This window comes from Corvus brachyrhynchos, unplaced genomic scaffold, assembly GCF_000691975.1.
Source record: "Corvus brachyrhynchos isolate BGI_N302 unplaced genomic scaffold, ASM69197v1 scaffold10, whole genome shotgun sequence".
Lineage (NCBI taxonomy): Eukaryota > Metazoa > Chordata > Aves > Passeriformes > Corvidae > Corvus > Corvus brachyrhynchos.
In genome coordinates, this window is record NW_008236180.1 from 3,474,121 (window position 1) to 3,486,334 (window position 12,214).

At 55.5% G+C, this 12,214-nt stretch overlaps 1 protein-coding gene across 1 annotated transcript in view; it reads left to right on the forward strand.

Moving 5' to 3' along the window:
- Positions 1–12,214, forward strand: part of PSMF1 (proteasome inhibitor subunit 1) — a 23,873-nt gene that overhangs the window by 521 nt on the left and 11,138 nt on the right. The window lies entirely within an intron of this gene.

A 12,214-nucleotide genomic window follows, 5' to 3' on the forward strand; every position in this document is an offset into this window, starting at 1 on the left:
TCCTCAGGATTGCAGCTGACTCGGATTTTCCGAGCGCTTCTTAGCTCACCTCCCTCCGAGCTGCGGGAGCGGAGCGGAGCCGAGTCGTGCCAAGCCGTGCCAAGATGCGCCAAAGTCAAGACGAGTTCACTGAGCGGTTCCGGGCTCTCACGCGGCTGTCCACACCCTTTGTCCCACGCTGTGCTCCCCAAAACCCACCCTGAGAGCTGTGCCTGCGTGGGATGCAGGGCAGGAGGGGGACACCTCACTCGCCAGGCACCCGAGGTGACCCAGAGGCGCAGGTCCCCATCCTGGAAGCCCCACGTGCCTGTCCCATCGTGCCAACCCTGTGCCAGGAGCTGTACCCTGGAACAGCCTGGTGACCTCCCAGCCAGGGCTCCAGGGCCACTGGCCACCAGTGACAGCCCCAGTGACAATGCATTCACCCCTGGCATCACCAAGTGCAAACCAGCACATGGGGTCCCTCTCCTCAGAGGGACTTTCTGGGCACACAGGACCCCTCTGAGCACCCTGGGGAAGATGATAATCCACCTGCTCATCCCATACACCAATAAACTGCAGGTTCCCACCTGAGATGCTCTGGGTCTGCATCACCTGGCAGGGACGAACGGGCTGGGGGCTGCTGAGAACCAGCAAACTCATTGCACTAGAGCAGACCACCCACGGGGCCGCAGGGGATGTGTCCATCAGTGTCCTGGGGTGTCCAACCATGCCCAGGGACAGTACATTGGGGTTAATCTTCTCTCTACACCTCGAATTTCTCCCTTCTGTTTCCCTTCTCTCCCCCAGCCCCCACTGAGCCTCTCTCCCCAGCGCTCCCATCCGGCACTGCTGCATTTCATTCCTGAAGGGTTGATGATCAGACAACAAAGGAACCATTTCAGACCCCTTTGGCCTCACTGTAGGAAACCCGGAGTAATAACTGAGGAAACCAGGAGTAATAATGGTTGGGATCACTTTAGGTTTTTTTTTTTCCTAATTATGAAATAAATTGAAAAAGTACACATAAAATGCATAAATTGCAGCATCTGGCTCAGCCGAAATTTCCATAAACAACCAAAACTGCAGCATGGCATCACCATCAGGGGTTTGCAAGGGCTGGGGGGCCCATGTGGACATGGGGATGCTGCTGCCATTCCAGCACAGAAACACAGGGATATGGGAATGGCCTTGGGGATATCTGAGTGTCTCCAAATCCTGTCTGCAGGCAGCTGCATTGGTCTGGATGGCCGTGACCTGAGGGAGACGCAGGCACCACAGGGCAAGGAGCTGCCACAAGTCCTGTTGGGTGCCAGCCCAGCTGCCCTTGAGGCAATAGGGAATTTCCTTGTCTAGACCTGGAAGGCAAACACTGGGCAAGGGGCGGGGAAGCGCCTCATTCCTGGTCACGCTCTCTGGCTGCTGGCATGGGTGACCGGATGTTGGCACAGGCTTTGCCAGGGTGACCCGTCACAGGAGGATGCACTAATTAGACAGCTCTCATTAGTGATGGATCCTCGGGGCAGCGCGTGGTCATTGCTCAGCCCAACCCCATCTATTTGGATCACGGGGGACTTGCCAAGGGCGGCAGAGCCGCTGTCCCCACACCCCTGCTGCTGTGTGCCAGGTATCCCTGAGAGAGCAGAGAAACCCACACGTTTCCCTTAATTTGTCTGTTTATGACAAATCCAAACGGCAGTGGGAGGAGAGGTGGTGTCTACTGTTTAACTGGGCACCTGGCAGCCCTGTGTTATGCTGGGAGGGGTCTGGGGGGCTGCAGGGAGGCGGGAAGCCCAGTCGATGATGCCAGGGCAGCACCCGCGGTGACTCAGGGATGATGCCGGGGAGAAGCGAGGCTGAGCCGCGGGTGCCGCTGGCAGCTCCCAGCTCCTCACGCCGCCCCGCTCCACGCCAGCACAGAGGGAATGAAATGTTCCTCCTCCGTCTTCCAAAGCAGAAGGGAGAAAGTGTCCAGAAAGATAATTTGGAAAGTTTGTTTGACACTTGAGCACACTTTCATCTTCGGAAAAATCTTGGTGACCTTCCAAGGCTGCACCGCCTGCTTCCCGGCACGGCAAGCGCCCCAGGGCACACGCCCGTGGCACCATCCCAGTGGCTGCTTTCGGGATGCTCAGGGCTCTGGAGGGGTCAGTGCGGTCCCACCGGGCCCACAGGTCAGCAGGGATGCAGTCACAGAGGTGGTGGCACAGGGATGCAGGCACGGGGATGCAGGTGCGGGGATGCTCCTAGCAAAGGTAGTAAAGTGAAAATTAAATGTCTGGAGCTGGCTAGCAGCAGAAGGAGACAGGAAGGGGCAAGGGGATGGAGCGAGCCCCTGGACGAGGGCGGGGTTTCCTCCACAGGTGCCATGAGCTCCCAGCAGCCACGAGGGCTGGGAGGGATCTTCTCCAGTGCATCCCAGGCGATGAATATGGGTTTGATCAGGGGAGTGTTTGAGCGGATGGTAGTGGATAAGGAAGAAAAATACTTCGCATTCCTCTCCCATCATAACAAGCCCAGATGCTTGGACAGTGGCAGCCCACTTCCCACAGGAATGGAAAGTCACAGCTGCTCTCGCGCCAGTTCGGCAGAGGCCCTTTTCCTGCTCTTATGAAATGCCAGCTCCACCTAACGCCGCACCGCAGCCCTCACGGGCATCCCGTGACACGGCTCCCTCTGTCACCCGGGTCCCTGGCACTGCCCATGACCCTGCTCGAGGAGAGGCAGAGCTCAAAGCAGGGAAACCTGCTGGGGAAGGCCAAGTAACAGATTCACTGCTGGTATGGCTGGTGCTCCTTCCCACATGCCAATATGCTGGGAATACCTGGACTAGCACAGCCCTGCAAGGGAGGAGTGCTCTGGGGAGGCTGATGCCATGGGAAGTTCTAATGGGAAGCAGCTCCTGCCTGGTCAGAACTGGTGGGAGGAGCTCCAGCTTCCTGGCAGCCCAACTCACCCCCTCCCATGCCAGCACAGAGCCAGTGAGGGCCCTCAGTGCCAGGATGCCATCAGCTCTCCCAGATGAGAAGGAAGGCATGAAGGTGGCTTATTTTAGCGCTGCCATTGCCAAGTGCAGTCTGCAGCACACTCATGGCACACTTGCCCTCCTCCTCTTCCTCCTTTCCCTTCTCCTTTTCCTTCTTCTTCTCCTCCTCCTCATGCCACACTCCAGCCATTCCTGGGTTTGTGGCACCCGGCCTTCCTGCTGTTCTCAGGGAATGTGGCACCCCAAGAAGCTTAAGATTTGCCATAAATCAAATCCTTCATCCCAGAGCAAGCTCTGGAGCTCCATCTCTCTTCTTGGCTCCTCTGGCTTGCTCCAGTCTTGGACGCCAGCGTGGCTGCACAGCCTTCAAGTGCTCCATCTGCCAAAACAGGAGCAAAGCCCAAAGAGAGAATTGGCATCACGTGGCGCTGAAGGCCGAGGGGCAGCAAGAGCAGGAGAGGGAGCTGGGAATAAAGGGAAGAGGAGCAGTGAGATGGGAGGGAAGGCTTGGTGTCGAAACCGAATTCCTGATCCATGTCAGCAGAGCAGATTTCCAGTGTTTATTTTATCTCTTTAGTTGAGCCCCTTTGAGGCAGAATATATTAAATGGCCTGACTTTATATAATGGAAATAATTGAAACAATACTCCTGCTTCCAGCCGCAACGTGCCGCAATTTCAGCCAAGAGTGGCCAGCCTCCTCGAGGTGGTGGGGACAGCCGCTACCGCCGCTGGCGCTTGTTCGCCGGTTATTGTTGACACATGTCAGCGTCGCCTTCCAATTTCCGTACAGCTGTCAGAGCGGGGAGAACACCCGGCGGCTGGTGCGCGGTGGGCTCAGTGCCGGCCAGCACCGACGGGTGCTGGGGATGACGGTGTCCCCACACTGGGCTCCTCTGTAGCCACGGGGCCGGTGGTTATGGCTGAGCTGGGATTTCCCAAGGGGAGGTGGTGCTTGGGCAGCACTCTCAGATAGCCAGGAGATGAGGATGGTGGAATATGGAGAACCTTGGGAGGAGGGAGGATGCGCTTGCTTGCTGCATGAAGCACTGAACTGGGACCTTGGTATTCACTGGAGAAGGGGAAAGGAGATGGACGTGAAGGCTGGGGGCTGTTGAAGGTTTTATCCAGCTCTGCCCCAGCAGTGGGTGACATTGGGGCAGGGAATGCCCCGCAGCCCCGGCATCCCTGTGGGAAAGGATTTGCACCAAGTGCCATCCTCGAAGCCAACATCAATCTCCATCCCACATAAGCCACTGAAACTCTTATCACTGAAAATCTCTCATTGCTCCTTGAGCAGAGCTGGATGGATGAAACAAGCAAACACGGTGGTGAGGAGTCACCAGCGTTGAGCCAGGCCATAAACCAATCCCCATTTGCCGGCACCGCAGGGTTCCTGGGAGGAGCTGGCAGGAGGTGAGACTAAGAGCAACGGCAGGCAAGGTCTTCGAGGAACTCAGACACGGTGTGAAAAGTGCTCCAGAATTCTTCCTGCCATGGCAGCCACTCCCCCTGGCCGTGCACAGTGGGGGCTCAGGGAAGGTTTCTCCAAGGAAAGGCAGGGGATGGGACTTGCAGTGCAGGGCAGGGAGCTTGGGGTTTGGGGCAGCTGGACTGCAGATTCCGTTGCTGTAGGGAGCTGGAATTCCCCAGATGAGTTGGGTGCCGCTACTGTGCCCACACTACCCCTTAGCCTGGGCACAGCCTGCTCTCCCAGCAAAGCCAAAGCATCGGTGACCATGGAGCATCCTCCTCTGTGCCAGATGTGACTATCAGCTGCCTCTTCGTTCCCTGCAATGAAAATCATGTGTTTGTTATTGGAAGGGAGCAAGGCACTGGTATTTTAGTAGCTGGCCCTCTTCTATTCTCCTAAGATCCATATATGCCAAATTCCAATATTTTTCTTTTAATATTTGGACTATTTAAGGAAACTATTGAGAAAGACAGATGGAAGCATCAGTCAGATGGATGTTCCTGGCTCCACGTGAGACAGCACTCAGAAGTACCATTCTTTCTCAAATAATTGTAATGTGACTACATGGTTCCCTTCTTGTGCATCATTCCCCAGGAGGGTAAATCCTCTGACTCTGGTGGATGACTCTCACCAGATGGAATTCAGCAGAAGACAAAGGCTTTGGGCAGGCTGCTGGTTGGGGATGGGGAAATTCACCCCGGCAGCCACAGAGCCTGGGGAGGGCTGTGGAAGCAGCCACTGCAGTCGTGGCTCTGGTGCCCGTGGCCAGCCCTGCCCATGCCCCGCCGCAGCTGCAGCTCCCAGTGCATGTGCTGCCAGTGAGGGGACACGGTGAGAGGCTGAGGTGACCCTGGGCAGTGGAAGGCAAGCAGGGTGCCCATCTGTGTGCCCTCAGAGAAGGAAAACTTGGGATGTGTGGCTGCACCTGCCCCTCAGCTTGTACCAGGGCTGAGAGCCTGATGTTGGTTCTGGCATCACTCAGCTGGGACTCGGCTACCAAAGGCTGTGACATTGTCTCTGTCTAAAAGCTTACTTTTAAGCCATTTTGCTAAAAATCCAACGCTAGTGTCTCAGCTCTGGGAACTGCCCTGGGTCCTCTGGTTGCAGCTGAACTTGGACTTCCACAGAATCCCAACCCTCATGGACCTCTCGTGGCAGTAGGATGTGATCATTCCATGACAAAAGCCAGCAGCTCCTCAGCTCCCGCCTGCCCTGGCCGAAGCTGCAGGGATGTGCTCATGCTTTGGACAGCAAGCCAGGAGGAAACAGTGTGTCTAGGAGCCTGTCCTTTGATGGAGCCTGCTGTGCTGGCACAGGGCTGGGAAACACCCAATTTAAGTTCATGGTCCACAGCAACGGGAATTTTGGTCTCCCACAGGAATATGGGTCCCTCCTCACGCTCCCAGGCTCAGGAACTATCCTCAGTCCTGCTGACATCCCAATTCCCAGCTCTGTCTCTGGGTCTCTAGGGCACTGCCTCCCATCCCTCCCCTCCAGAACAATCCAGGGACGTGGCACAGCAGGGCCAGCCTGGACTATGGTCACCAGCCCTGCCGTGGCTGCCAGCACCCCAGGGCCGGCGGCCGTGTGCCACGGTGACTTACAAAGGCTTTTTTTCAGAATTAATAACAGGAGGAACACAAACTTCAATATTTCTGAAGTGAAAATGGAGTGATAATTGTATTTAGCCGACATTCAGGAAAATTATTACCACCTGGCAGCCCCATTTGTGGCTGACGTCAAAGAGCACCATAAACCAGCGTCAGTTTGGAGAGTACCAAAAAAAAAAAAAGGAAAAGAGCAGAAATTGTGACCTTTGTATTAAAAAATCCAAGATCAGGAGTGTCCTGGGATGCTGGACAGAGCAGGTCCCCAGGGGCTGTTTGCTATCAGGAGTTTGACTAACACTCAGGGGTGCCAGCGGATATGGTCCTCATAGGTCAAAGACATGGAGAAAAATGTTCCCCTCTTCTTCTTTGGTTTTGTTTTTTCAGTCTTGTATATCCTGTTTATGCCACTAACAAATTCAATTTTCAGGAGCTGGAATAAAGACAGAGCCTGAGCTGTTTAAAACGGGTTGTGGGCAGCTCCCACTCAAAGCACACAGAGGAGGTTCATCACCCCAAAAAACACGGCATTGCAGCAGTGGGGAGAAAAGGGGGTTGGGGTGGGACAGTGGAGATGAAGCAGTGATGGGGAGGGTGCCATTTGGGTGCCCTGAGCCTCATGCCAATTCCTGAGCATCCGTGCTGCTGCAGTTGGAGGAGGGATACAAGGGCATGGTCTCCAACTGGTCCCCAGTGCCATGGCAAGGCGCAAAGCCGTGGCAGCAGACTCTGGCTCATGGAAAGAATTCTTCACTTGGGAATTTGAGCAAAAAAGATTAAATGAAGTAAAAAATGCATGCTGCACTGTGAAAGCAGAAAAAGAACATTTCCAAATGTACCCAGCCTCCTCTGCACCCTGCATGCACTCCAGGCACTCTTAGCTGCCACCTCTCCTTCCCACGGCATTTTGGGGGTTCATGACTCCCCACCACAGGGGAGAGCTCTGTCTCCACTCAGATGCAACCACAACACGGAGAGACATCATGACCTGGTGCCCTCATCTCTCTCCACCCATCCCCACTCTTCGCTGGCTGTCTGGGAGGCTCCCAACAGAACCAACTCGGCCATCCATTGCAGTAATGATGTTCCAGCACCTTCCTGCAAGCAGAGGGTCCCTCCTGCTGAGGTCCCAGCCCTGGCCTAGGGGTGCTCTGGGGTGCAAAGGGTGATTCCAGTCCCAAGGAACTGATGCTGCTCAGAGTCCCCCTGGAGACAGGGAATAAACCTGCACCAGATCTTTGCAGGAGAGATATTCCTGCGCTGGGCCATATCCAGGAACAGGGGTCCTGCAAGGATCACAGAGTTGTTTCCCATGGATAGGGATTTCCAGGGTCCTGGCACGGCAGTGCTTTCCCACTGGAGCAGGGCTTCTGGAGCAGGGCTGCTTCCAGACATTGGGGTTGAGGAAAAATCCCATCATACTGTGATGAAAGAGTGATGTGTGGCATGGCCTCCCCAGGTGCAAAATGCCTCCTCCCATAGGAAAAGGGGATAATTAAAGGCTACTGATGTTCTGAGCTGTTTAACCATGCTGGTTTGCTAATTTGAGCCCTCCTGGAAGACCACACAGCAATCCCTGTGCTCCCACACTCTCCCAGCCAACCTGACAGAAGCAGGGCCAGCAGTGGTTCCATCAGCCAAACCAGTTCTGGCTCCAGTGCTCCCAGTTCCAGTGGAGCCATGGGGATGTCTGTCTGTCCCCACACGGGGATGAGCCCCAGCTCTGCTGACAATGGCAGGGCAGGGAGAACCTGGGTTTGCAGTAGGTTTGGAGGGTTGCTGTCCTCGGCCATCCCAATGGTATTGCACTGAGCCTCAACCAAACAATCACCGAGATCACCGAGACCACAAACAAACAGCATTTGATTAGATTATTTTTTTTAACATATTCTTTTTCTGAAAAAACAAAGAGAAGAGGAGAATTTGTATTTCCTGCTCATGTGAAAGGAATTTGCCAGCATGTGGTGGAGAAAGCAATGCTGGTGGCCTGGAGAAGCCACCACCTCATGACTCTGGTGGCAAAGAGGAGCCAGGAGGTGGCTGGCAGGGAGGCTCCACACCCAGACACCTGCACAGGGGCAAAGGCTGGAGCAGGGAGCCCTTGCCAAGGCTGCAGCTCCCTAAACCTGTGTGCTGGGAAGAGGCAGAATGGCGTGGCCAGGCCAGGCTCAAGCCCCAGCGCTGCCAGGGTCTGAATGCCTCAGCAAAGCGGCAGCGGCTCCCAGCCAAGGCTTCAGGAAGGAATTTCAGAAAGTTCTTGGTGTGGCCTCTCTTTTCCTAGAACAGATCAAGAGCTGGGATCTGCTCGGCAATCCTCCCCCGTTGTTTTGCCAAGTTCCCTGCAGGGGTAAGAGGAGCAGAGTGAGGCTGATCTGAGAAGGCCTCGGCATGCTGAGGTTAGGGAGAGGGTCTGCATGGGCAGAGGGACCATCAGGTTGGGACTTGCATCCCCACAACCCTGAATCTCTGCATCCCTTCATCTCTGGATCCCTGCACGTCTGCCTCCCCAAAATCCCCTCATTCATACATCCCTCTATCGCCATATCCCTGCATCCCTGCCTCCCCACAGCCCTGGAAGACTGTGCTGTTCTCAGTTTAGTCAAACATCCTGTCATTCTTCCCAGATGGTCAGTGCTGCTGGTTGTCTGACATATCCAGCTGCACTTGACAACTCTGCAGCCCTGGCATCTTGCTCTCGATCGAAGTTAATTCACCGAATTCTTCAGTTTCCATATTAATAATGGATAAATCCTGTTGCATAATTATTTTCCACATCATCTCCCTCCCCTGGTGCTGAGAGGCACCAACCACCCTACAGATCCCTGCATAGCTGTGGTGAGGGTTGGGCACCCTGGCACTGCAAAGGGGAGCCCTTGTTCCTGGTCCCTTGAGGCTGGGGATACTGCTGGGTTTGAGTTTCCCAATCCCTGGAAGTGCTCAAGGCCAGGTAGAATGGTCTAGTGGAAGGTGTCCCTGCCCATGGCACAGGAGTTAGAACTGGATGATTCTATCATTCCCAAAGCTTCCAGCCCCCTCCCCAGTGCTGCTGAGGCCCCAGGAACCCTCTCAAAATACTGGGGGGTCTCAGCCAGCCCTTCACCAGACACTGGCACAGCCCCTGCACCCTACTCCAAGCACCTCTCGGGCAGGCTGCAAAGAGGAAATAACGTTGGAGAGAGGCATGCCAGGGTCCTGTGCCAGGCAGGGACATGGACCAAGGTGCAAAAGCCCTGAAGGACTGGCAGCAGGATGCAGTACCATCCCCATCCCTGGAATGGGCCCTCCTGCTGGTTCTGGGGACAAGGGCGGCTGCGGGCAAAGGGAGCAGCAGTGTCAGTGCACAGCCAGTTCCCAATTTGCACCAGCCTGGAACAATGACAATGACAATGGTAGAATTAAAGAGATGAAAAATGTGTCTGTGATTTGAAGAAGCTGGAAACACCCAGAGCAGGGAACAGAGGGCGGGAGGGTGGCTCCCAACTGGCCATCACCCCGGCAGCAAACGGGGTCCCTAATGCCTCCAAGCTGTGGAGCCCTTCATGGGGGGCAGCCTGGCTTTCCACAGTCACAGCTTGGGAATAATTGGAAGATTTTCTTGTCGGGAATTTCTTGCCAGGAGTGGCCGTGGCCTTTCACGTCTGCACCGAATGACTGCGAGGGGTTGGAAAGGCAGGTAGGGGGTCAGTGGAGCCCCGCGGCCTTGTGCAAAGCATCCATGTCCTGCTCCCATACAGAGAGCAAAGGAAGGGGGAAGGCTGAGTGGTGGGAATAACCACAATCATTTAGGCCTCAGCAAATGGCAGGGCCCACTCCGGCACCAGTTTTGAGGCAGCGGCCACATCTCTCCCAACCCTGGTTTTCCATCCAGGATGAAGTGGGAGCAGGAGGGGGCATCTGTGCCAGACCATCCCTGGCGCCTGCCATGACAGAGGCGGCAATGGCTGGTCCCAGCGCCAACCCGCAGTTCATCCCCCTCTTGGGCTCCTCTCCTTTCCTCCCTGGAATTTTGCCCTCCTGGTTTATTTTTTCTTCTTTTTTTTTTAACATAAAATTTTTCATAGCCTTTTAAACACTGTAAAAATTTAATACAAAGGAAATTAAAAAACCCAGAGGAACTATTCTCAAAATAATTTCACAATCTGCACATATCCCTCAGCAAATTGAATTTGTAGGAAATAAAGAACAAAATATGACAATAAAGGGCTTCGAAACAAATCTTAATGTGTCACATATGGAAGTGCAAATGCCAGCCTGTGTGCAGGCACTCGGCAGAGGTGGGTGGCATGTGGGTCTGGGGGGCACAGCTCTGCCACCCCCCAACACTGCTGGGAGTCCCTTGCACCCCTGGGGGCAGCTTGAAGGAGCCAGGAGGGTTTTGCTGCCCCAAACTTCACACCATGAACCCTGGCTGAGCATGTCTTCCTTGTGTCCCAGCAGCTCTAGCTCTGGTGGCGATGCTGACAGCATGTTCTGCTTCATCAGCCTGGATCCTGACCAATTTGTGGCAGTTAATGGGGAAAACTTCAAAGGATCTGAATCAGCCCTGCCAGGGTCCCACTGGGTGAGCTGGGAACCTCCTGCCTCATAGCAATGCCCATGGCATGGCTTCCCCATGGCCACTCAGCACCCCAGGGTCTTGGTGGTGGGGGGACATGGGTGCTTACTGCACCCCCATCCTCACACCCCCGTCCCACACACACACCCCCAACACCATCCACCCCCACAAAAGCATCTCCTTCCCAGATGTTCCTTGGCCAGCTGTGGCCCTGCCTCTCCCCCTTGTTTTTTTCCCCTTCTATTAATAAACCTGGCACCTGAAGAGGAATTTTCCCTGTAAACACCCAGCCTCACACTTTAGTGACTTTTGTTCTGTGTTTTAATTAACGAACTGGAAAAAATGTCAATTGTTACCCACCACGGGCACGTGTGTCCCGCAGGCTGCCAGAGACGTGTCTTCCCCGCTCTGTCCCATGCCGTGGTCACAGGGCAGAGCCACCCTGACCCTTTGCCAGAGGGAAAAGAGGGGGTATCTGGAGTGTTGTACCCAAATTGCTGTTGCACTGCTGCACCCACACACGGCACTGCTCCTGGGGGATCCAGGTGCTCTCCTTTGTTCAGACACCCCATCCCAGATGGTCAATGTTGCTGGTTTATCATGGTGCAGCCCAGCCCACCACGACTGGACCCCTTGCATCCCCTCACCATCTCCAGCCCCACCGGGCAGCACGTTGGACCAGTTTCATCAGGGAATATTCCACACCAGCCGGGAAGCCGATACTCCCCGAGAACATTGCCTCATCCCAGCCGTGCGTGCCTGGGATGGAGAGAAATGCTGGGGAGCTGCAAAAGACATCCAAAAATTAATGTACTGTCTGCAGCAGCGCTGGGGCTGCAGCCCGGGGGAAGCGCCCGCCGTGTGGCATGGAAGGAACTGCAAAGAAAAGGGTCTTGCGAGGATAGCGAGAGCTGCGCGGCAGGAGCAGGCTTTGCTCTGCAGGCTTCCCGCAGCTCCAGGATAAGCTTGGGAAGGGACTGGCTCTTCCTCCATATGTAATGCCACCTCCTCCTCGCCCCCGCAGAGGGAAGGTGCTGCCAGCCCTGGAATGCTACAATGGTGTCTCCGCATCCATGCGCCCCCACCTTTGGTGCTCTCTGCAGCCGCCGTGACCTCGGGCATCTCCCCCTGCACTCGCAGCAGAGAGCAGCGCTGCATCCCGGTTTTGCTGCCGGGGCTCAGGCAGTGAGCAGAGGCCAAGCCCGTGTGGGCAGTGCAGACAGGCAGCCCGTGGGCAGGGCGCTGCCCGTCTGGGGCTGGGACACCCCGGCAGCCAGCTGCTCTCGCTTTGATGTGGAGTCCCTCAGGCTCTGCACAATGCAGACTGGGGCGGGATGAAGCAAGGGTGATTGATTGTCTTGTTTTGTTCCTCCAAGGCTGTACTGGACCGCTCATATTCACAGCTGAGATCCCCCAAGAGCAGGGGTTGGCAGCGTCCACCCAGGCTGCAGGGATGGGGCTGGTGTGGTGCAGGCTCTGGCTGGAGGCAGTGGGCTGGTGGTTTGAACCCTCTGTGCCTCAGTTTCCCCATCACCACTGCCCTCTTGGAAGCTCTTGGTGTCTCTGGATGAAATATATCCCCTGAAACGGTTCCCCATTACTTTCAGGTGTGCTG